Genomic DNA, 25,462 nt, shown 5'->3' with positions numbered 1-25,462 from the left:
CGGTAGTGTGGATACTTTTCAAGCTATCTTTGTGTTGCTCATTTATGGATTAGCTTTGTTCCCTAACATTGACGATTTTGTTGATGTTAACGCCATTAGACTTTTCTTGATTAGGAATCCTGTGCCTACTTTGTTGGATGATATGTATTTCTCTTTGCATCTAAGGAATTCTAAGGGTGGTGGGACTATTGTTTGTTGTATTCCTCTTCTGTACAAGTAGTTTATTTTGCACTTGCCTCAAACACCTGCTTTTGTGGAGAACAAATAATGTCTACGGTGGTCTCAGAGACTTATGTCTCTCACTAATGATGATATAGTTTGGTATGATTCGTCTTTAAGCAGTTTGGAGATTATTGATAGTTATGGTGAATTCTCTAATGTGCCTCTCATTGGTACACAAGGAGGAATTAACTACAACCCTGCTTTGGCTCGTCGTCAACCTGGGTTCTCCTTGAGAGACAAACCTAATAACACTTTGTTAGAAGGTCTTTTCTATCACGAGGGTAAAGATCCCCAACATTTGAACCAGAAGATTGTGCATGCTTGGCGTAATTTGCAAAGGAAAGGAAGACCTAAGCTTGGTCCGCGCAATTGTGTAGCTTTGGAAGCTGACACTCTTTGGGTGAAGAAGAGAGCTTGGAGTTGAAAATGCCTTATCCTTGTTAAAGACCTATGTTTATGGTTGTGGTTGAGCCATTAACTCTCCCTAACCAAGATGTAGAGGAATTGGAATATGCACTCGTGAAAAGAGAAGGATATGTGGGAAGAGCGTTTCCATGCTTTGAGAAAGAAGCATGAAGAGTTGAAGTTGGAGTCTAAGGACAAGGATGCACTCATTGAGCTACTTGAAGACCGAGTAACAAAGAGACAGACAAAGCCAGAGGTTTCATCTTCTAGCATGCCTCAGCCTTCCGTTGCTTGGAAGAAGATTGTTAACCAGCTTGTCCTCGAGAAGACTCAGATGAAGGCTTCTCTTGAGACCGATATCCTTCGCATTCGAAGGAAGTACGTGCCTTCGGCCAAATCTTATGATGTTGTTAGGGATCCTTAGGATGACTAGTCTCCTTTTCCCTTGTATTTTTTTTCATTTGGTTTCTGAACATGTACTCAGTGTAATCCTTCCAATTATATAAATGAAAAGAGATTTTTTGGTCATATAAAAATTATTGCAATTATTGATGTTTGCAAATGATATAGTAAGTTCCTTGAAAACAAAAATAAATAATCAAGCATTGCATTTCATGCATCATTTGCATAAGCAGGTTTTCTCTTTCGCCAGATGTCTCATTGGTGTTTCTTCTATGCTTTAGCCAAGCTGACTCACCGGTACAACACCCGCGCCAATCATCTCAAAATTATGGAGCATCTAGAACAAGAGAACCGAGAGCTGAAGGACGATATCGCCCGCCCGACTGCCATGATGGAGTCAGTTCTTGCTGCTCATAATCAATCTTCTTCAATGCCTGCAACTCCTCCTGCGAGGACAGTTATTTCAGAGGTGGCTACCTTTACCATGCCTGCTGCCACCGCTCACTTTGCGCCTACTATGCCTGTTGGATTCCCATGGGGAATGCCATCCAACTTTGTGCCTGAAGGCTTTGCGCCTACTTTTGCTTTCATGCCGGCGTCTAGCCCGGTCCTGTTCGTGCCACCTCCCATTGTGCACACCTTACCTCATGTAGAAGACACCATTTATCACTCCGAGCCGTGTGAGGGTCCGGATGTTTATGAGAAAATAGATGAAATGAAGGATCAATTTCTTGAGTTGCGCAAGAAAATGAAGACGCTAAGGGGAAAGGATTTGTTTGGAAAGAGTGTCGCTGAGTTGTGTTTAGTGCCCAACGTCAAAATCCCGTTGAAGTTCAAAGTGCTTGACTTTGAAAAATATAAGGGGAATACTTGTCCGCTCAGTCATCTAGTGATGTATGCTCTCAAGATGTCTACTCAGACCGATAATGATCAACTGTTGATTCATTATTTCCAGGACAGTTTGACCGGTGTTGCACTCTGTTGGTATATGGGGTTGGATAGTGCAAGCATTCGTACTTTCAATGACCTGGGAGAGGCTTTTGTCAAGCAGTATAAGTACAACGTGGACATGGCGCCTGATAGAGACCAGCTGAGGTCTATGTCTTAGAAGGATAAAGAGGCATTCAAAGAGTACTTGCAAAGATGGAGGGAATTGGCTGCTCAGATCACCCCTCCTTTGGAGGAAAAAGAGATGACAAAGATCTTTCTAAAGACCCCGAGTTCATTTTATTATGAACGAATGATTGTTAGTGCCCCCAGTGACTTTACCGAAATGGTAAACATGGGGATGAGGCTTGAGGAAGGAGTTCGAGAGGGACGTTTGTCAAAGGATGAGGCGTCAACGAGCAAGAGGTATGGCAGTAGTTTTAGCAAGAAGAAGGACGATGAAGCGAATGCAATAAGCAATGGGAGGAAGAGGAGGCCTCAGATCAGAAGGAATCCAATATCCCGTCAACATCATCATCATCAATTATCTTCCATTATCCCAGTATTTTCTAATCAACAATCAACACCAATTCAACAACAACAACATCAACAACAACAACCGCAACAACGAACGAACACCTACAAAAACAACAATACCAACAAAAATCATCATCAACAAAACTTTGAGAGGAAGAAGGTCTCTTTCGACCTGATTCCTATGTCTTATGCAGAATTGTATCCATCATTGGTTCTCAAGAACCTGATTCAACCAAGAAACCCGCCACAGATTTCAGAGCCACTTCCTTGGTGGTATAAACCTGAACTCTGTTGTACTTTTCGTCAAGGAGCACCCGGACATGATATAGAGAACTGTTACCCACTCAAGTATGAGGTTTAGAAGCTGATGAAGAGTGGAATGGTGTCCTTTGAGGACCGTGCGCCGAATGGAAAGCAAACTCGTTGCCCACTCATGGGAACTCTTCTGTGAATATGGTGGATGGTTGTCCTGGAGAGTTTAAAGTTTTTGATGTGCGTTTCATCAGAAGGTCCTTAGTGCATATGCAAAGGATGTTTGTTTGGTAAGAGATTGTGAGCACGACGATGATGGTTGTGCTATTTGTAGTGTTAACCCGAGGGGTTGTGAAATCGTGAAAAGGGACATTCAGTGACTGATGGATGAAGGCATGATTCAAATTGTTCAATCCCATCATGTAGATGACGATGTGAATGTCATAGTGCCTATTTTCAAGCAGCCAGAGAGATAGGTAATTCAGTACGACAACAACAGCAGTAACAGTGTCAGCAACAGATCAGTATCGCCGTTGGTAATACGGTTAGCGGGCCCAATCCCGTATTCATCTGATAAAGTTGTACAATATCAGTATAATTCTACAATGATAGAGGGTGGTCAAGAGGTTTCGTTGCCTACAACTAGCTCTGTGGTGAGCATTGGTGATGTTTCCTAGGTGACCCACACTAGTCGAGTGTTTAGGTCGGTGTTCCCAAAAGATAAGGAGGAATCATTTGTGAGTAAAAAGGTAGAAGTTCCTGTTGCATATCCATTTGGTGCTTTAAAGGGTAAGTCTGGTGAATCCAGCGATGCGAAGGCCAATGATGATGATGAGGTACTTCGGTTGATTAAAAGAAGTGAGTTTAATATGGTGGAGCAGCTGCTCCAAACCCCCTCAAAAATCTCAGTGTTGTCTCCGCTCATGAATTCTGAAGCGCACAGAGAAGCACTACAGAGAGTTCTAGAATAAGATTTTGTAGAACATGATGTTACAGTGGATCAATTCGATCATACCGTGGCTAACATCACTTCTTGCAATAATCTCAGTTTCTGTGATGAAGAACTCCCTGAGGAAGGTAGAAATCATAATCTGGCTTTGCACAATTCTATGAATTACAAAGAGGATGCTTTGTCAAATGTGCTTGTTGACATCGGGTCATCACTGAATATGCTTCCGAAGTCAACTATTTGAAAGCTATCATACCAAGGAGCGCCTATGAGGTATAGCAGTGTAATCGTCAAAGCTTTTGATGGTTCGCGCAAGACAGTTATCGGTGAAGTGGACCTTCTAGTTAAGATAGGTCCGAGTGATTTTCAGATTACTTTCCAAGTAATGGATATCCACCCGGCCTACAGCTTCTTGTTGGGAAGGCGATGGATCCATGAGGTAGGAGTTGTTACCTCAACATTGCACCAGAAACTCAAATTTGTGAAGAATGGCAAGCTAGTGATTGTTGGTGGAGAGAAAGTGTTGTTGATTAGCCATTTGTCATCTTTCTCTTACGTGGAAGCTGAGGATGAGGTTGGAACTCCGTTCCAGGCCTTATCTATTGCTGCTGAAAAGAGAGTCGGGGCACCTATGTCCTCATTAAAAGATGCTAAGAAGATTGTGGAAGAAGGCAATGTTGATCAGTGGGGGCGCATGGTAGAGGTCTCCGACAACAAAGGCAGAACCGGTTTGGGGTTCCATAAAGGTTCATCAACTGCAAGGACTTAAGATATGCAACTTAGCTTCTGTAGTAGAGGGTTCATTCATGGCAATGAACAACACTTAGCTGCTGTGCAAGAGGATGACGAAGACGAAGACGACACCAATTTTGTAACACATGGAAAGGCTTGCAAAAATTGGACTGATGTTGATGTTCCTGTTATCTTACATCGATCTAAGTAATTTCTTTTATATGTTTTTAAAATCCTTCTCCTATTCCTAAGGGAGAAGTGAACATTGTTTGGGCATTGTCAAATTGATCATTAATAAAATTAATTATATTCATCCATATCTATGATGTCTGTTTTTACTTTTTGCTTTATCCTGAAAATAGTAATCATAAAAAAAAACATAAATAAACAATATAATTGTCCATCTGCATAATATTTGGTCACAAATTCACTTCTCTAAAATCAAAATATCAAATCATTATGCAGGTTGGTTCCTAATCCCAGTGAATGCAATGATCCTCCTCCTTCTCCAAATTTTGAATTCCTTGTGTTTGAAGCCGAGGAGGAAAGTGATGTAGAAGTGAGTGATGAATTATCTCGTCTTCTTGAGCAAGATGAAAAGACCATTTAATCGTTCGAAGAGCAGATTGAGCTTGTCAACTTGGTTTCCGAGGATGATGTGAAGGAAGTCAAGATTGGGTCTCGCCTGTCCTCAGATGTCAAGAAGGGGTTGATTGATCTTCTTCGAGAGTATTCTGATATGTTTGCTTGGACCTATCAAGACATGTCTGGTTTAGATTTTGAGATTGTGGAGCATAGATTGTCGTTGAAGCCAGAATGCCCGCCAGTCAAGCAGAAGTTGAGAAGAACGCATCCTGATATGGTTGTGAAGATCAAAGAGGAAGTGCAAAAGCAGATTGACGCTGGTTTCCTTGTGACCGCTGAGTATCCGCAATGGATGGCCAATATTGTGCATGTGTCAAAGAAATATGGAAAATTTTGCATGTGTGTCGATTATAGAGATTTGAATAAAGCGAGTCAGAAAGATGATTTCCCTCTACCACACATTGATATGTTGGTAGACAATACTGCTAAATTCAAAGTCTTTTCGTTTATGGATGGATTTTCCAGATATAATCAGATCAAGATGGCACCCAAAGATATGGAGAAGACCATATTCATTACACCTTGTGGAATGTTCTATTATAGAGTGATGCCTTTAGGTCTAAAGAATGCTGGTGCGACTTACCAAAGAGCAATGACTACTCTTTTTCATGATATGATGCATAAAGAGATTGAAGTATATGTTGATGACATGATTGCCAAATCGATTGATAAAGAGGAACATGTTGAGCATTTGTTGAAGTTATTCCAGCGTTTGAGGAAATATAAACTCCGCTTGAATCTCAATAAGTGTACTTTTGGTGTTTGTTCAGGTAAGTTGTTGGGATTTATTGTCAGCGAGAAGGGTATTGAAGTTGATCCTGCCAAGGTCAAAGCAATACAAGAGATGCCTGCACCCAAAACAGAGAAGCAGGTCAGAGGTTTTGTCGGCCGCTTGAATTATATTTCCAGATTCATTTCCCACATGACTGCCACATATGCGCCTATATTCAAGCTTCTTCGGAAAGATCGGTCTTGTGATTGGACCGAAGAATGCCAGAAAGCTTTTGATAGTATCAAGGAATATCTGCTTGAGCCTCCGATTTTGTCTCCACCTGTTGAAGGAAGACCGTTGATCATGTATTTCACTGTGCTCGAAAATAGTATGGGTTGTGTTCTTGGTCAACAAGATGAGTCTGGAAAGAAAGAATTTGCGATGTACTACCTCAATAAGAAGTTCACCGACTGTGAGACTCGGTATTCTATGCTTGAAAAAACTTGTTGCGCATTGGCTTGGGCTGCTAAGCGTCTGCGTCAGTATATGTTGAATCATACCACTTGGTCGATTTCCAAAATGGATCCAATCAAGTATATATTTGAGAAGCTTGCATTAACTGGGAGGATTGCTCGTTGGTAGATGTTGTTATCAGAGTATGATATCGAATACTGATCTTAGAAAGCGATCAAAGGTAGTATCTTGGATGACCATTTGGCTCACCAACCAATTGAAGATTATCAGTCAGTACATTATGACTTTCCTGATGAAGATATTTTTTACTTGAAAATGAAAGATTATGATGAACAATTGCTTGAAGAAGGGCCAAAACCCGGTTCCCGTTGGGGCATGGTATTTGATGGAGCTGTTAATCAATAAGGAAATGGCATTGGGGCAGTGATCATTACTCCTCAAGGAACGCATCTACCCTTTACATCTAGATTGACTTTCAAGTGTACAAACAACATGGCAAAATATGAAGCTTGCATTATGGGGCTCGAAGAGGCCATGAATCTTAGAATCAAGTATTTAGATGTCTTTGGAGATTTAGCTTTGGTTGTGAATCAGATCAAAGGTGAATGGGAGACAAATCAATCCAGTTTAATACCATATATAGATTATGTGAGGAGGATTTCAACTTTCTTTACAAAGGTTGAGTTTCATCATATCCCTCGAGATGAAAATCGGATGGCAGGTGCTCTTGGAACGTTGGCATCAATGATTATGGTAAAATATTGGAATGAAGTTCCCAATTTGTCTGTGATGCGTCTTGATAGGCAAGCTCATGTGTTTTCTGTTGAAGAGATCAAAGACGAGAAGCCATGGTATTACAGTATCAAATGTTTCCTCCAAAGTCAGATTTACCCTCCTGGGGTGTCTTTGAAAGATAAGAAGACTTTGAGAAGATTAGTTGGCAATTTCTACTTGAATGGTGATATATTGTACAAGAGAAACTTCGACATGGTTTTGCTCAGATGCGTGGATAGACACGAAGCAGACTTGTTGATGACCGAAGTGCATGAAGGTTCCTTTGGTACTCATTCCAATGGACATGCAATGGCGAAGAAGATGTTGTGAGCAGGTTACTATTGGCTGACAATGGAATTTGACTGTTTCAGGTTTGTGAAGAAGTGCCACAAGTGTCAAATTTATGCTGATAAGATTCATGTTCCTCCGACACTATTGAATGTTATCTCTTCCCCATGACCCTTCTCCATGTGGGGAATTAATATGATTGGGATGATTGAGCCCAAAGCTTCGAATGGACATCGTTTCATTTTGGTGGCAATTGACTACTTCACCAAATGGTTTGAGGCGACATCGTATGCAAATGTAACCAAGCAAGTTGTTGTGAGGTTTATCAAGAATCAGATCATATGCCGCTATGGTGTGCCAAGTAAGATCATTAATGATAATGGATCGAACTTGAATAACATAATGGTGGAAGCTCTTTGTGAAGACTTCAAGATTTCACACCATAATTCTTCTCCCTACCGACCTAAGATGAATGGGGTTGTTGAAGGTGCGAATAAGAACATTAAGAAGATTATCCAGAAGATGGTTGTCACGTATAAGGATTGGCACGAGATGCTCCCATTTGCTTTGCATGGGTATCGTACATCCGTTCGTACTTCAATAGGGGCAACCCCTTTCTCTCTTGTATATGGTATGGAAGTAGTGCTCCCCGTAGAGGTTGAGATTCCTTCGTTGCGTGTGCTCATGGAAGCCAACTTGACTGAGGCCGAATGGTGTCAGAATAGGTTTGGCTAGTTAAATTTAATTGAAGAGAAGAGGTTAACTTCCATGTGCCATGGTCAGTTATATCAGCAAAGGATGAAGAAAGCTTTTGATAAGAAGGTCAGACCTCGGGTATTCAAAGAAGGTGACCTTGTGCTCAAGAAGATTTTTTTGTTCAAACCAGATTCTAGGGGAAAATGGACTCCCAATTATGAAGGCCCATATGTTATTAAAAGAACCTTTTCAGGTGGTGCTTCGATTCTTACAAATATGGAGGGTGAAGAGTTCACTCGTCCCGTGAACGCAGATGCAGTCAAGAAATACTTCGCCTAAAAAGAAAAGAACAACTCGCTAAGTTGAAAACCCGAAAGGGCAGCTTAGGCAAAAAAGAGTGTCTCGGTGGATTGAAAACCCGAAAGGGCAGTCCAGGAAAAAGTTAGAGACATAAAAAACAGAAGAGATTTCCCGATAAGTTGAGTACCCCACCTTGGGGAAACTTATGCAAAAATTAGGGATTATGACAAGTAACTGCAGTCTATTGATCGTGCAATTTTGAAGAATTTGTTGAGCACAAGGGTTGACGTTGATTCATCATCCCAGCAGCGGTCAAGGGCACAGTGGATATTAAGAGTTGGTAGAAGGACTAAGGATCATTTGTATTCAATGTAACCCTTTTCCATGTAAATTACCATTTTCAACTTTGTAAAATCTATGGAGTCTTGTCATTTACAGACTACCATCCCATTAAATAAAGCTGAGCTTTTATCCAATTGTTTCTACTCTTATTTACTTCAGTCAATAGTTTAAATTTTATTATGATCATTTTGAAAATTAAAAAAATTTAATCAAAATATTTTTCTGAAAACATATAAAAGAAAGAATTTTTCAAAGCAAATTAAAAAAGAAGTATCAATAGCACTTCAAAGAGCAGCAAGTCCTTAAGTGGTAAGCATCGGAGGTTCCCCAAGTTGTTGACCCTTCGGGTATCCCTAGTTATTTGTGTTGATCCAGTTCCCCTGTGGAGTGTTTGTTCCCTAGCGGAGTCCCGATTCTTTTTCCCAGCTAAGTTGGTTGATTCAGTACCTTGCGGCGTGTTATTTCTCGGCAGTGTTTCTGTATTCCCCAACAGGGTTGATCTTCATTAGAGTAAGAACTTTTCCCCAATAGATCGCATTGGTTTCCCCACCAGTCGCCATCCGCGTCGCTCATAGTTAGAGTTCCCTCCTGGTTTCTGAACAGCTATTTGTGTTTACCTTCTGCATGGTTGTCTCCCATTTGATATGGTATTGACCTAAAATTCCTTGCAGACTCGATAACTTCTCCTTTCCTTAGCATATCTCCTCCCTTGCTAGGTTCTGAGCCTTTGGTTTGATTGATCTCTCTGTTCTCCAGTGGTTGTCTCCCTCTTTTGTGGATTGATCGTGGATTGTACCGATGATTCAATTCTTTGCAACACCTTTGTATCCTTTGTGATCGTTTTGTCAGCATATATTATATATATATATATATATATATATATATATATATATATATATATATATAGAGAGAGAGAGAGAGAGAGAGATAAATATACATTCATATAATTTCATAATTGCATGTTTGCATATCTTGATTAACTTGTCGATTTGAGATTCCCATTCTCTCTATGACGGTACTTTATCCCCATACAAATTTTGGTATCTGTCCTCCCTCATTTGTAGAGCGTCAACCCCTTAGGCAGAAAGACTTTGACCTTTCTCCTCTTCCCCACAGTGTTTTTTTCCATGTGGACGATTATTATTTCAGTTTCCCTTTCAGTTGTTTATCTAGATGGAATCACTCCCCTTGAGTTATATCCTCATTGGGTTGAGTCTTGATTGATTGTTTCTTTCTAGCTCTTACCTAGATAGGTGCTTCGAGTCTCCTAAGAGTTTATTGCCCAGTAACTGGTAATATTCTTCTTAGTTTGCAGTTTGTTACTTCTTGCCCAATACCCGGCAAAAGTATCCTTGTTTTCTCCTCAGTAGAGTCCCCAATGGATCTATTCCTCCGAAAGTATATCAATGATATGTTCACCCTAACCGGTGATGGATATCTTTCCCTCCCCTGAGTTTATCCTTGACATGTTCATCCTAACCGATGACGGATTCTCTCACCTTTGGTATTCTGCCCAGTAAAAAGGTAGTTGTAATCCCTATTCTTGTTTCCCAGAGAGTTAATCCTTGATATGTTCATCTTAACCGATGACGGGTTTCCTTGTCTTTGCGGTCTTCTACCCAGTAACCGGTAGTTGTAAATCCTACTTTTGTCCCCCTCGCAGAGTTAATCCTTGATATGTTCACTTTAACCGGTGACGGATTTTCTCTTTGATTGGCCTTTTATCCGGTAACCGATAGATGTAATTCCTATTTTCTCTCCTCTCAGAGTCTACCCTTGATATGTTCATCCTAACCGGTGACGGATTTTCTCTTTGATTGATCTTCTATCCAACACTAGATAGATGTAATTCCTACTTTTTATTCAGTTGGTTTATCCTTGATATGTTCATCTTAACCAGTGACGGGTATCCTCCTTGACATTTCCCAGGCAAGTCTATCCTTGATATGTTCATCTTAACCGATGACGGATTTTCTTCCTTGTCGAGTTTATCCTTGATATGTTCACCTTAACCGGTGACAGATATTCTCATCTTTGGTCTTCTGCCCAGTAACTGGTAGTTGTAAATCCTATTTTTTGCAATTTCACCAGCAAGGAATTCTTACCCAGTAATCGGTAATGAATATTCCACCTGGCATTTTCCAGTGAACCATCCTTGATATGTTCATCCTAATCGATGACAAATGTCCTCTTTGTCAGATCTTTATTATCTCCTTACCCAACAGTAGGTAGTAGATAATAGATTTCCACTCCTCCTGTGTTGAAGTTTATTTCTTCCCCAATCGAGTTGAGTGCGCATTTCCTTAGTGAAATTGCTTTTCCTGCATGATTCAAGTACTTTAGTTTTATCCTGACTTACTGGTATCCCCTGCAGATGTTGTTGTTCCTGGGATGAGTCTTTCCATGTTTCTATGGAATTCCTCGAGTCCCCCAGTAGTTTTAAGTCGTAGCCTGGCCTACGTATAACTCATTTTATCCCCCAGAGTCTCTGTCTCCCCAGTGAGTTTTCCTTATGGAATGCATTATACTCCTGCGAACTTTCGGTCTCTCTGATTTCTTTTCCTTTGTGGCCATATTTCCCCATAAAGAATTAACTTTTGCATTCATGTCATTTGCATCATGAGGTTTCTTAGGGACCAAAATTTGTTTCTGTGTTGTTATTTAAGCCCATTCTACTGAGTCGAGTTGAAGATTTCAACCTTCGCCTCCTAAGTAAGAATGTCCTTAAATACGGGCAGTTGTAAGACCCTAATTTTGACCCTAAGATCCCTCATGCAATTCCATTATAAGCATTAGCATTAGGATCATACCTTGACATCCTCCTTACCCCTCCTTCATTTGGTTTTTTTTGGGAGAGATCACCAAGCACTTTGTGATTGTATCATACTTGTATATTATCATTTTACTAATCAAAATACCAAAAATATGTCTTTGCATTTTCCTAACTCTTTTGTAGGTAGGGCATGATCACATTGATTCATCAAGTTCATATATATGGTTTGAGACCCTCAGCACAACCATGAATGGATCCAAGAATGGTTATGAGCATCACATATGAGTTCCATTGAGTCCTACATGTTATTTTGATAAAGTTTTCTTCAAGAGTTTGGAGGTGATTTGCCTCGGAAACCCTAGTTTGACTGGGTATCTTAAGTAACTTCTCCAACAAGCTATCTCACCAATTGATCAAATATATCAAGGGACACTTCAAAATTAATCATCTTATGCATATATGATCTACCTTGAGCCAATAAAGTCAAGAGAATTGAAGGTTAGCAAGTTGGTTGATGGTGGTTAGCCAGATGAATTCATCTGATCAAAACTGGGTCTCCTTAGACCCTATCTCCTATAATTTTCACCATATGAAAATGATTCCAAGAGCAAAGTTACTCTAAATTACATTCCAAACAACTTTCATGTTGAGACCTAGAGCTAGTTTTTCTTGGAAAATTATTTTCTATGTTGAAACATTATAGGTTATTTTGTCTAAATCCTAATTTGAAAGTCAATCAAATTCAATATGTCTACTTCAACTTTGATGTTTGGAGTGAGATCTAATTCAACTTTTATGAGCATGTGATATGAGGTTACATTATAGGTCACTTTTGACATATACCATTGAACAAGTGATTTTTCCAAACTTCAAAAATGCATAACTCTATCATCCCAAACCCAAATTACATGAAATTAGTTGCCATTTTTAAGGTATTTGAAAGATCTACAACTTTGATGAAGACATGTTTCTCATTTGAAGCTCATATAAAAAGTTAAGCAAGGTGGAATATTGCGATATATGGCTTGACACTTAGAAAAATTTCAATATGTTGAAATTTCCAAACTTCCACCTCAAAATTCATCATGATGCAAGATTCAAATGGAAATTGTTGCACATGAAATTTGTTCCTCTTGATCTAAGTTTTCCAAAAAGTCCAATTTCATCCGTTTTAGACAAGATTTGCTAGAGCTGCGCATGGCTTGAACATGATATTATCATTTGGCAAAGATCAAACTTCAAGCTTCCATATACATTTTCCTTGCATTCCAAGTTGATTTCAGACTTACTCATACTCAATTGTGGATCAAATGGAATGATCTCATGGGCCTGTACACACCCATGCACCCATGTATCACTTATTCCCAATTTTGGAAAGTCAATTTGAAGGTGCAAATATCACATGATCCAGCTATAAATAGAACTCCATATGCTCATAATTCAACACACATTCGCGCCAGCTTTGATCCTAAACCCCTAACCCTTCCATTTCAGAGGATAAACCTGAGAATTTCCTTTGGAAATTGAGTTGAATTCTCACAGTTTTGAGATTCAAAACTCCAGGGATCCAACACCTTTTGTGTATTCTAATCCACTTCTGCAAGCATACTGAGCAAGATCAAGCACAAGCCAAAGCAAGAACATGTGAATCCAGACCAACATTGAAGGTATTTTCTAGAAAATTTCATCTCTTTGATTCTCTCTTAATTCCACTCAATTCTCTTGGATCTTTCGTTGTCAGAAGTCCTACCAATGTAGGCAAGAAGATTGAGTTGCTTAAAGGTCAAATCGAAGCAACTCAGTTGACACACCTAGAAATTCAACTCCTCATATCTTTCTATATATGTGGAGTTAGTTAAAATTAAGGTCAGATTCGTGCTTTACACCATTTTTTCTTTCAGATCATGTCCTTCTTTTTCATTTTCTTGATGGTGATGAGTGAACCAGTCCGGCCAGGGTCACCGGAGAAGATGACCGGCCTTTGGACGCCGGTGATGTGTTGGCATGGTTCAGAGCCATTTATCCTTTTCAAAATGTTTTAATCTCGTGTGTTGCTTTTAAATACCAAGCCTATTCCGCGTTGACTCAAGTCCAACATGGAACGCGCGTTAGTGGCCACTTGATCTGCCACCTCAATTAATGAGGGAGATCAAGCGGTCCACGTTTTTTATGATTATTTGAATTTCATTTTATTTGCTTTATTTTCATTAATTCATATTAATTTTAATATTGATCCAAAAAATATGAGAGTTTCACCAAAAAAATTCAAAAAATTTCCTCTTTCATTATCTGAATAAAAATTATTTTTTGGATCATTATTAATATTTTTCATGATGTAATTGATTTTGAATTTGTTTTTAATTGTATAAAAATACTTTTAAGTCTTCAAAAATTCTGAAAAGTTCTCTCCAAGGTCCTTTGACCTTGTTTGACCTATGATAAACCTCATGGCCATTTATTTGGTGTTTTGATAAAGTTTTTGGAATTTGACAAACCATATTTAATTTAAATGAATTATTTTAGTATTTTTAATTTGAATAAATGCTAATTAATTTTGTTGACCAATTGTGTTGACTTGTTTGAGTTTAACTCTTGTTGTTGGGCCTTGGTCAAGGTCGATTTGACTTTGTCAAGTTAATATCATTGGATATAGAGGATTGATGGAATGTACATTCTATCTCCCAAAATGAATGGATGATATTAATTTGGTAAAAGTCCTCCTTTGATCAATTTGAGTTTTCATCTATTCCCATCCCTCTTCATCTCATTCCCCTTCTTTATGCATTCATCTCAGTTGACCTATGATATCTCAAAGTCCTAAGGCTACTTGATCGAAAAATTAACATGAGTATGGATGAGATTAGGACACGCCTTTTGCATATTCTTTTTGTGTGTGGTATGTTTCATGAGCAAAGTCCATGATACTATGTCTCTAACATGCATTAACACCAAAATTATATTATCCGTCATCAAATAGTTGTGACTTCGGCATAAGTCCAATTACGATGACTTAATATAGCGCTAAATTTGTGACATAAAAGGCATAGCATTCTAGTTAGTGAGATTTTAAGTCTCCCCTCTTTCATGGTATTGTGGGGAAACTTGGCCTTTTTTCCTTCCTTGGGAAGATGTCCTGGCTCAAGGATCCATGCTTGTGATAAGTGGGTTGAGTGTTCTCCAAAGAATGACTTGAAAATGAAAAGCAAAAGCAAAACCATACTAACTTCTAACCTATTAACAACTAACTTTTAATTTCAAGCCATTTACTTTAATGTCATTTAATTCTAGCTTTTATACATTTGCCATTGTTCATATCATTTTAATTGTTTATGTTAATGCAATTTTCACTTTGCCCACTTGGACCATATTGTGTGATATATCTTGTTTGTGTATACTTTGCTTGTTTGTGTGGTCTTTGGACATTAATGTACATCATAACAACAAAAACCCTAAAAACCTTTTGTGTGGACTGTTGGTTTGATCTTGGACAAATGGACTTAGAATTTAGGCAACATTCCTATGCTAAAGGACTTGGCCAATGCAAACTTACTGAGAAACCAAGTGCTTGCAATTTGAAACTCCATCTGATACATCATTCAACATCCCTCTGAGTTCATCTTCAACATGATGATTGTGTAGTTGTTATTTTGAACCTGTGACTTGTGGAATTCATCTGCTACGTGGACTAAGTTTGAAGAAGATCATGAAATGGATAAAGCTTGGATGTGGCTATCTTTATATGATGTCTTTACTCTTCAAGATAATATAATTGTGCATTTTTGTGTTACTTTATTCTAAAAGTCCAAGGGAATTCTGGGATTCTATTGACATCCTTGTCTATTGGATTGCTATCCATTTGGTCAGATCTTTTCAACTCTTAACTTTTAATTTTGTGCGTAGGATTAGTCCCTTCATCTTCTCCCCATTTCTTAATTTCAAAATCTCTCCCTCTTTTTTTCAAAATCTTCTTTGATTGAGCTTATTTTGTTCTAAACTTTGACCACTTTGCAAAAGATAGAAACTTTGGCCTTATGCCATTGAATTTTCAAACTTCCTTTTCTTAATCAAACTTGTAAATAGACTTAATTATACTTGACCTAAACTTTCAAAAAGCCAAAAAAGAACTAACTCATTCAAATCATTTTTGGGCCTTTGTGCCTTTCCAACTTAATTTTTGTTAAAAGCAATGCATCCACTTTGAACTTTGTATCACGAACTACGAGGTTTTGATACCTCATTTTTATGTTGATACGTAGGCACAAGACCGAAGGTCTTGCCAAACATAAAAATATATTTAATGAATTATTTTCTCATCCCCCCATTCTATTTGTTTGTAAACATCATTTTTGTACCAAATACATATATACACAAAAAGGGCACCCTAGGCGTACCTAGGACACTTTGGGTGCTAGCACCTTCCCTCTGTGTAACCAACCCCCTTACCTGTAATCTCTGATATTTTATTAGTTTTGATTTGAAAACTTCTTACTTTTGGGTTTTGTTCGTACTTTTTCCCTTTTCCCTTGGAAACAATAAAAGCGCGGTGGCGACTCTTGTTATTTGATGTCTAGCTTATCCATAGCTTGATGATCATGAATTTACCGCTACAGAAGTCACACCCAAATTGGACCAAAAGTTTGATCAAGTCATCATCAAAATCAATCATCCTTTTTGTTGGATTAGAGTTTTCACCCCCATCAACACCCAAGATCCATTGAGTTTGATGAGACTTGAAGTACAAACCATCATGATCCATGGCCAACAGAAGTTCACAAGGGTCACACAAATAAAAATGTAATTATTAATATAAAAATGCATCAAAGGTATTTTTAAATGAATTTTAAAATAGAAATAAAATGGAAAATCCATAAAGTCCTTCAAAACACCAAATAAGTGGCCATGAAAATTATGGAAGGTTGGAAATAAAATAACAAGTATATAATAATTTTTTCAGAATTTTAAAATATAGAAATGTATTTTTAAACACGTTAAAACAATGGGGAAAAGAGAAAAATCTTGAAAAATAGAAAATTCATGAAAAATATAAAATTAGTGAAAAAAATTAGATGAAGAAAAATAAAAGAGAAGTTTAGAAATTATATTGGGATTTTTTGGATAAAAAATGACATTACTATGAATTTTTTTAAAAAATCAATTAAAAATAATAAAAGAAAAATAATTAAAACCAGAAAAAACAATGAGCGTTGGATCACGCCTCATTAATTGATGTGGCAAATCTAACACTCCAAATGTTAGAGAACACAATGGAACACGCTTAAGCCAAACACATGATCCATTTTAAATCCAACCAATCAAAAGATTTCCTTCTGCCAACGTGTCTGATCAAACTCAAACAACCTGAGAAAGCTCTGGTCGTCTTCTCCGGTGAGCTCTCACCGGAGTTTCATCGTTTGGCAAATTCAAGACACGAGACCACAACCATTGTGATCCAAATTCATTTATGTGAACTAAGCATAGGGAATTTCAGAGAAGTTTCAGAAACAAGTAAGCCACGAAACATAAAATTAAATGATGAACATGATCAATCGAAACCAGATAAGTTAGACGAAAGCATCAAAGAGTGAAAGACTACATTATAATAACTTGTTTGAGTTTAAATGATGCTCAAAACTACCTTGTCTGGATGGTGATCAGAAGTTGATGAAACTTTATCTAGTTAGAGCACTTCAGGAGGTCTCAGAGCTTGGAAATTGTTGCAAAAGTTTCAGAGGATGTCGCAGATGCTAATGGAATCAAGAAATTGAATTGAAACAAGTTGAAACTCAAAACATGATAATTGAATTTTCAGGAAAAATATCAAGTTGCAGCAGGGATTTCTTGGCTCTCCAAACCTTAGAAATGAATGCAATAGCTTCCTTTATTTATAGGGAATGTGATTGGGTCCAAATACTTGTTAAATGATGCAGAATTCAGGAAAAATGAATTTGATCCAAGTGTGTGAAAAGTGTGACTTGAAACTCACCAAATCTCTGCCAAATGATGCATTTCAAAGGTAAATTAACTTCTAGAGACTTGGTTGTTAAGGTCCAAAACACATGCTAATCTGGCTTAGAATTAAGATTAGTGAAGTTCAAAGTTCGGGCAATGGCAATTTCTTCAGTTACAAGTCACCATGTACAACCCAATGGGGCACCCTACTTAGGAAGCTTTTTGACCTCATTCTTTTTGCAATGTGTTAACATCATGGCCAAGATTACAATGTGCCAAGAAAGGTTGAATTTCGATGCTTGAGCATAAATTTATGTCATGTTGAAGTTGGCATGTGTAGCACCTCAAATTTGCACCCATCATTGTACATACATTTTCATATTAGGTCATAGCATATCATGGTCCACTGCATAGCATTGCATTGCCCCATTTGCCTCAAGTGCAAGCCAGTCAAGAAATTAGGTCAAACTGATCAGGAGATCAGTCAGTCAAGCAAGCAAGCACAATTCCCAAGGAGCCAAGGCCCTAGGGTTGGTTCAACATGTTCACATGACTTGGGGATCCATTTGAAGTGTTTTGGTCAAGGATTGGATGTTCAGAAGTCATCAGTCAATGCACAATCAGTCAGAAACCCTAAAAGTCAACTGTTGGTCAACTGTCCATTTAATCAGTGATTTGATGATGGAAATTGGTTTGAGAGGTCTCATTCATGTCCCAATAAGCCTCATATATCATGTCAAACACCATCATGGAAGAATTTGAAGCCAGATCAGAAATTTCCAAAAATGGAAACTGGACCTGTAACTGAAACCTACCAAAAATGGAAAGTCTTGATCCTCAAACTTACATCATGATACAAGCTTCAAATGAATTTTTGCCCAACATGAAAGTTGAAGATCTTGTTCTCCCATTTCCAAAAAGTCCAAGAACACTCAATTCCCATGTGTGGTTGGCAAGTTATGATCGAATCATTTTCAAAAATTCTTGAACTTCAAAAGGCCATATCTCTCAAACCATTTGGCCAATTTGGGTGGAGTTTTTTCCTACAAGTCACATTTGATCCCCTCTTTCCAAAAATGTAACTTTCATGTACCAAAACTTCACCAATCAAAATGGCATTTTTGGACTTGCATGAATTAAATTCAAGTGAGTGGAATTTTGACTTTTCAAATTAATCATTTCCCACCATTCCTACTATCCAAATATGATCTGAAAATGCATTTGAGACATGTTACCAAGTCCTTTTTGTGCAGTACATGTTGCCATGCCTAACTTGCTTGTAATTTGGACAAAAGTACACTTTCACCCACTCTTTCCATATTTTCATGAACCATCATCAAGTACCACATCAAAACAACAGATCTTTTCCTCATTTTCTGTAAAATGAAACCCCAAAACTAGCAGCCATCAAACACATTGCAACATAGAAATCACTCATTCTAAAAACTTCATTTTTTCACACTTTTGCAAAACCTGTCCAAAAAACTTCCAAAGAACTGAGCCTGGCCATTGTTGTTTCTTCATTCAAGCAGCATTTGAAAGCATTTTAAAGCATCAAAACTCAACTGGAAGCAGCTTTGATTCAACTGTTTTCCAAAGAACCTTTTCATGGCAGAATGAGATTTAAGCATGAGCAAGCATCCATGAGCTAGGATCCTTCACCATTCAACTTATGGAAGCATAATCCTCACCTGTTCAAGCTCATACAAGCCAAAGGAGCACTGAGTCATCACTGAGTTTCATCTTTGGTAAAATTTCGAATCCTTTGTTTTTTAAATCTGTGCCATACTTAATGTAGGTCTTGTTATGCTGAATCCAATGAAGTTTGTCTCATGTAATTTGGTTGACTAGTTTGCAAGAAATCTGAGAATGAAGTTTTGTGTTCATTTGCATTTTTGCTCGAATCTCTTATCATAGTTTGTTTCCATGAAAACCATGCTTGGATTTGTATTGTACATGCTCCAATGGTTCTGTTGATATGCTACTCGATCATTTCTGGCCATATTTGTTCTTGAGCAAGATTGGATGCTTGAATTTCTTCTGTTTGATTCATGGCGTGTGTGTTGCTTTACTGAAAATTAGTGATAGATTCATGATGTCCATGCCTTGCTGATCATGTCTATGTGTTTAATTTTGTTTTCTGGGCATTTGGAAAATTCGATTGCATGAAGGTGATGAATGTTGTCCTGTAGCTGTAAACCCTAATTGCATTGCCATGATTTTCTGGGTTTTTCACGTATGTGTGAGGGATGTTACTGTTCCATTAGTTGCTAACCAATCAAATTATTTGGTTTGTCTTTGCTAAACGCTGTCGTTTAAGTTAGTGATGGCCAGAATTACGACCGTGCCACTGGTCAACTCGGTTGACTTTGCTTATTCATGTTATTTTGTCCATGTTCTTCCAATTTGTTCACCATCTTGCAAAATTCATAAATTGCTCATTTTAAATCCAAATCCAGTGGGGTTTTTTGCATCATGATCATAAAAGTGTCTAGTTTTTTATCATTATTTTTCCAGAATTTTGTGATCAATGGATTTTAATTGGTATCAGGGTTTGTGACATGTGACCAATTTTTGTACACTTTGCCAAAACATTTGTGAAATGGTGATACTTTATCCAATGGCTCCCAAATATTTTGTGCTTAAACTAGACACACTCATGGTGATTTTGGTGTAGAGTTTGTGAATTTATCATTGCTGGTTTGTGAGATATGATTTTTTGAATTAGGGTGTGACAATTTGTGTCACACCATTGATGTGCAACTTCATGATTTTTGATACCATGCTTCTTGACCTCCAATTGATCTGATTTTTTGCATGAACCTACTCTTGTATGTCTAGTTTACATGTGAATTTTCTTGGAATTATTTGTGACATTTCCTAATTGTTTGAGATTTTCTCCCTTGTTTAGTCATATGTTGACTTTTGGTGACACATGTTCCCATTTCATTTGTGAAATTCTCATACTTTATTAGATGGACATGAAATTTTACATGAGATAACTAGACATACTCATCTTTGCCATGGTTTTAGTCCCATTCATTTATCATACACCATCTCTGATTTATGATTTTTCTAAGTTGATGCATGTTTGGTTGACTTCATTGAGCATGTTCAAAATTGCTTTGACTTTCTGATTTTCATTGACTGCCTTCCACTTGTCCAAATGAGATGAAATTTGACATGCTTACCATGCTATGGATTGTGATTGATCATGATTTATTTGGTGATTTTTGGAAATGTTTAAAATTGCTTTTGAGTTAAGTCTTGCTGTTGACTTCTATGAGCCTCTGTTTGCTATATCTTGACCTAATTTGTTCATGAAATGATGATAGTGATTGATATGAATGTGAACCCAATTGGTTGTGTTTCTTAATTGTTTGAACATGATTTTAGATGCTTGCCCTTTGCTGTTTTGACTTTTTTTTCATTCATTTTTGACCCTAGGCTTGTCCTAGTGGTCCTGTTACTCACCTTTGAGCTTGTGTTTTCAGGTTGACCAACAAATGACCAATGAGACCAATTCTTTTTGATTGAGCTTGCTTAAATGTCATTGACTAACATGCTTGTTTTGTAGGTTGCTTGGCTCACATGCCTTGAACCTTGTGCATTGCACACCTATCTGCTTGTGCTGACTGTTAACCTTTGTTTCATTCTGATTTAACTTTGACTTGTATACTAACTGTGCTTGACTGATTTCAGGTACTTTAGTTGCTTTTAGTTCCTTGTGAACTTTTGCTCTGCTTTGCTTGTATAAGTAATTTGCATTGAGGTATAACTTCCTAACTTCATGTAGTCTGGAAGACCTGGCCTGTTACTTGGCCAGGCAACTGTCTGAAGTCCTCCTTAAGAGGCAATGTTTGTGACTGTTTACATTTGTCCTTGTACATAGTCAAAGACCTCCTAAGTGAAGAGGCAATTGGCAGAACCAAGGGATAAGCAACCTATCCCCTGCTATTCAGTGTGTCTTCTGTTTTGCTCACACCACTGTGTTGATGCATTACAGATAAAAACCCAAGATCTTGTGCAATTGTACAGTTGAGTCAGTATCAAATGTGTAGAAGGGTTCCCACTTTATGAACCCACACATTCTTGTCTTGAGCTCTCCCCGGCCAGGGATAAGAGCTGTGAAGTCTTATCTTCACTCACCTTTCATCTGCTTCACCTTAGCCCCTCAATGGCAAGGTTAAGAGCAACATTTCACCCATTTCCAGAGGTTTGTTTGTTGAGGTTGATATGACCCCTCGACTAAAACCTAACCCTTGTTTGAGCCACTTGCTTGTGTATAGTGTGTGCTATCTGTGCTTGTAGGATTGTTTGACTTGCTTCCTGTGCAAGTTAGGATTGTTTGACTTGCTTCCTGTGCAAGTTAGGATTGTTTGACTTGCTTCCTGTGTGAGTTAGGGTTGGTTTAGACTTGCTTCCTGTGCAAGTTAGGTTTTGCTTGGCTTGCTTCCTGTGCAAGTTAAGTGTGTGTGTGGCTTGCTTCCTGTGCAAGTCATGACTAGGATAGGCTGGCTCCCTGTGCCAGTTAGCTAGAAACCTTAACTTAGGGATGAATTTGCATGATAACATCTAGGCTCGAGTCGTAGTCTCCCTAGTTGTGTCTCCCTCTGTTATCTGGTTAGGCTAGTCCTTTATCCCTCTGTAGGGGAACTACATCGCCCTGATCTTCATACCAGATGAAGTATGTAGGCAGGAGATTGAGCTGATCTCTCCGGGCGCCCTTTTTCTTTTTGTGTGTGTTGTTTGACATTTGCTAGGCTCGAATGCCTGACTCCTTAGCATTTTGTCGTCTGTTTGTTTGTGTGTGTGCTTGACAGTTATAGGCTCGAGTCCCCGACTCCCTATCAACTTGTTGTGTTGTTGTGTGCTTGGAAGCTGATGTAAGTCCATCGAGTGGCAGTTAGGTTCCAGTGTGCGTGTGTTTGGTTCGGATGCTGATGTAAGCCCAGCTATTGGCATTCAGGCTCCACGTTTGCCTCTTTGTGTGTGTTTTGGTTCGGATGCTGATGTAAGCCCAGCTATTGGCATTCAGGCTCCACGTTTGCCTCTTTGTGTGTGTTTTGGTTCGGATGCTGATATAAGTCCAGTGATTGGCATTCAGGCTCCACGTTTGCCTTTGCCTGTGTTTTGTTTGTGTGCGTGTTAGCCGAGCTACGAATGCTCTGATTCTTCTCTCGTCCGAGAAGATACGTATGCATAGGATGCGATATCCTAGCGAGCATGTGTTGTCTCCCCAGTCCGAACTACTTCGACTCTGATGTCTATGCCTGATAGACTAAGTAGGCCCAGGATACGATATCCTGCCGAGTCGGTTTCAGTCAGTTTCTTTTGTCTCCTTTCAGCCAGTGTGTGTGAGTTTGAGCAGTGTTTTAGCAACCATTTTCCTTTCTATTGTGCGTGGATCCCGTCGAGTACGACGGATGCGTAGGGGTGCTAATACCTTCCCTTCGCATAACCGACTCCCGATCCCATTCTCTTTGGTCGCGAGACCATGCTTTTTCCAGGTTTACTCTGAGCGTTTCCTTTCCCTCTTCTGGGATAAATAACGCACGGTGGCGGCTCTGTTGTTCTTGTTTTCCCGCCGGTTTTTCGCGTGATGCGACAGCTGGCGACTCTGCTGGGGAATAAGAGAAGTTGACCTATGCTGGTCCATCTTCCCTAAGCGAGTCTCTCCTAGCGCTCTCTAGGTTGGGGTTTTGGTTGCTGTTTGCTGTTATTTATTGCATTCATTTGTATATATTTGCATTTACTGTTTGCATTTATTGTTTGCATTAATGTTTGCATTCATATTCATCTGTTCACCTGGCCGGCTGTCTGTTTCTCTCTGTTGGGGTGGGAGTTACATGAGGTAAAAGGCCCAATACCCAGGCCATGAGTGAAATCTAGGATACTTAGGAATAGAGTGATTCATGGGAAGCGGGTGGTATTGCGCCACTTAGCGGAACATTGATATCACGAGCAGTCCAGACCCTGGTGGGATATTATCGTTACATACTTCGGGTATGTATATGATGATGTTCTGCGAAAGGTTATTTATGCTGCGTTTCTCTCGACCTTACCCTGGCCTAGATGACACCCGTGAGTGGGGAGGGAATGATCATTATTACAGGTACAGGTACTTGTTGGTGACTTGTTGGTGACTTGTGATCCTGTTGGTGACTATTGGTTCAGAATTTTGGGGTCTCAGATGACTTTGGGTTTCAGATGAATTTGTGGTTCCGAGTTCAAGCCGAAGCTTTGATCCTGTGTTCCGAGAGACACAGCCAACCAGTCCAGTCTGCATCATTTGCATCATAGCATATTTATTTTTCAAAAGAAACGCAATAAAAAAAAGATACAAAAAAAAAAAAAAAAAGAAAAGAAAAAAACTGATCCCTGCATGCATATCATTTCTCAGGTACATTCCAGAGCTTGTTCACTGATAGAGATGGCAACAGCCCCAGAGTTGAAGCGAAAAACTTGTTCCTACAGCTTTCACCGTGAACCTTTGACATCTCTGATTGAGTTGAGCAACCTTATGACCAGTGGTAACCAGAAGGGGTTTGTTGACCAGTATGGAGATATTCTGACACTGTTGAAGATGGTAGTCGATCCGGTGCCGTTGCAGACTCTTCTACAGTTCTACGACCCAGAGCTTCATTGTTTCACCTTTCAAGATTATCAGTTGGCGCCTACTCTTGAGGAGTACTCCATTCTGCTAAGTGTCCCGGTCCGGTATCAGGTTCCTTTCTTGGATGTGCCCAAGGAGGTTGATTTCAGAGTCGTTGCCAGAGCTCTCCATTTGGGTATCAAAGAAGTCAGTGATAGTTGGAAGTCCAGTGGGGATGTTGTAGGATTGCCTTTGAAGTTTCTGTTGAGGGTAGCTAGAGAAGAAGCAGAGAAGGGAAGTTGGGAAGCCTTTCATGCTCAGTTGGCCGCCATGATCTATGGGATCGTCCTGTTTCCGAGTATGCCCAATTTTGTTGACTATGCTGCAGTCAGTATTTTCATTGGAGGAAATCCAGTTCCTACTCTGTTGGCTGACACTTACTATGCTATTCACAGTAGGCATGGTAAGGGTGGAGCTATCAGGTGTTGTCTCCCGCTTTTGCTCAGATGGTTCTTGTCTCTTCTGCCAGTCAGTGGACCTTTTGTGGATGCTCAGAGCACGCATAAATGGACTCAGAGGGTTATATCTCTTACCTCCTATGATATCAGGTGGCAATCTTACCGGATGGATGTGCGTAACGTCATTATGAGCTGTGGAGGATTCCGTAATGTGCCACTCGTAGGGACTAAGGGTTGCATCAATTACAACCCGGTTCTTTCTCTTCGCCAGTTGGGGTTTGTGATGAAGGGAAGACCGCTTGAGGCTGAGGTAGCTGAAAGTGTGTATTTTGAGAAGCAGAGTGACCCGGCTAGATTGGAGCAGATAGGGAAAGCTTGGAAGTCTATCGGTGTGAAGGACGGATCTGTCTTAGGGAAGAAGTTTGCTGTTGCTATGCCTGATTACACTGATTGGGTCAAGGAGAGAGTAGAAACTTTGTTGTTACCCTACGATAGGATGGAGCCGTTGCAGGAGCAACCACCTTTGATCCTTGCTGAGAGTGTGCCTGCGGAGCACTACAAGCAAGCCCTGATGGAGAATCGCCGTTTGAGAGGGAAGGAGCAAGATACCCAGATGGAGTTGTACAAAGCCAAAGCTGATAGGTTGAACTTGGCTCATCAACTCAGAGGAGTGCGAGAAGAAGATGCTAGCAGACTGAGAAGCAAGAAGAGATCCTACGAGGAGATGGAGAGCATGTTAGATGCAGAACACCGGGAGTGCTTGAGACGGCAGAGGTTTGAGGCCGGCTATCAGAAGAAGATCAGAGACTTGGAGAAGCAACTCAGAGATAAAGACATCCAGTTGAAGAAGGAGGTAGACTTGAGACAGGCATCAGAAGACTATCTTGGAGGAGAAGTCTTAGAGCTTAGAAGACAGTTGAAGGAGAAGATTACCCCTCTACCAGAATGTTCAGAATGCACACTGTTGATAGACCAGTGCCATTACCTGAAGACCCTCATTCCAGAAGACCGTCTGTCTTAGTTTGTATCC

This window comes from Lathyrus oleraceus, chromosome 6, assembly GCF_024323335.1.
Source record: "Lathyrus oleraceus cultivar Zhongwan6 chromosome 6, CAAS_Psat_ZW6_1.0, whole genome shotgun sequence".
Classification (NCBI taxonomy): domain Eukaryota; kingdom Viridiplantae; phylum Streptophyta; class Magnoliopsida; order Fabales; family Fabaceae; genus Lathyrus; species Lathyrus oleraceus.
This window is presented reverse-complemented; position numbering follows the sequence as displayed.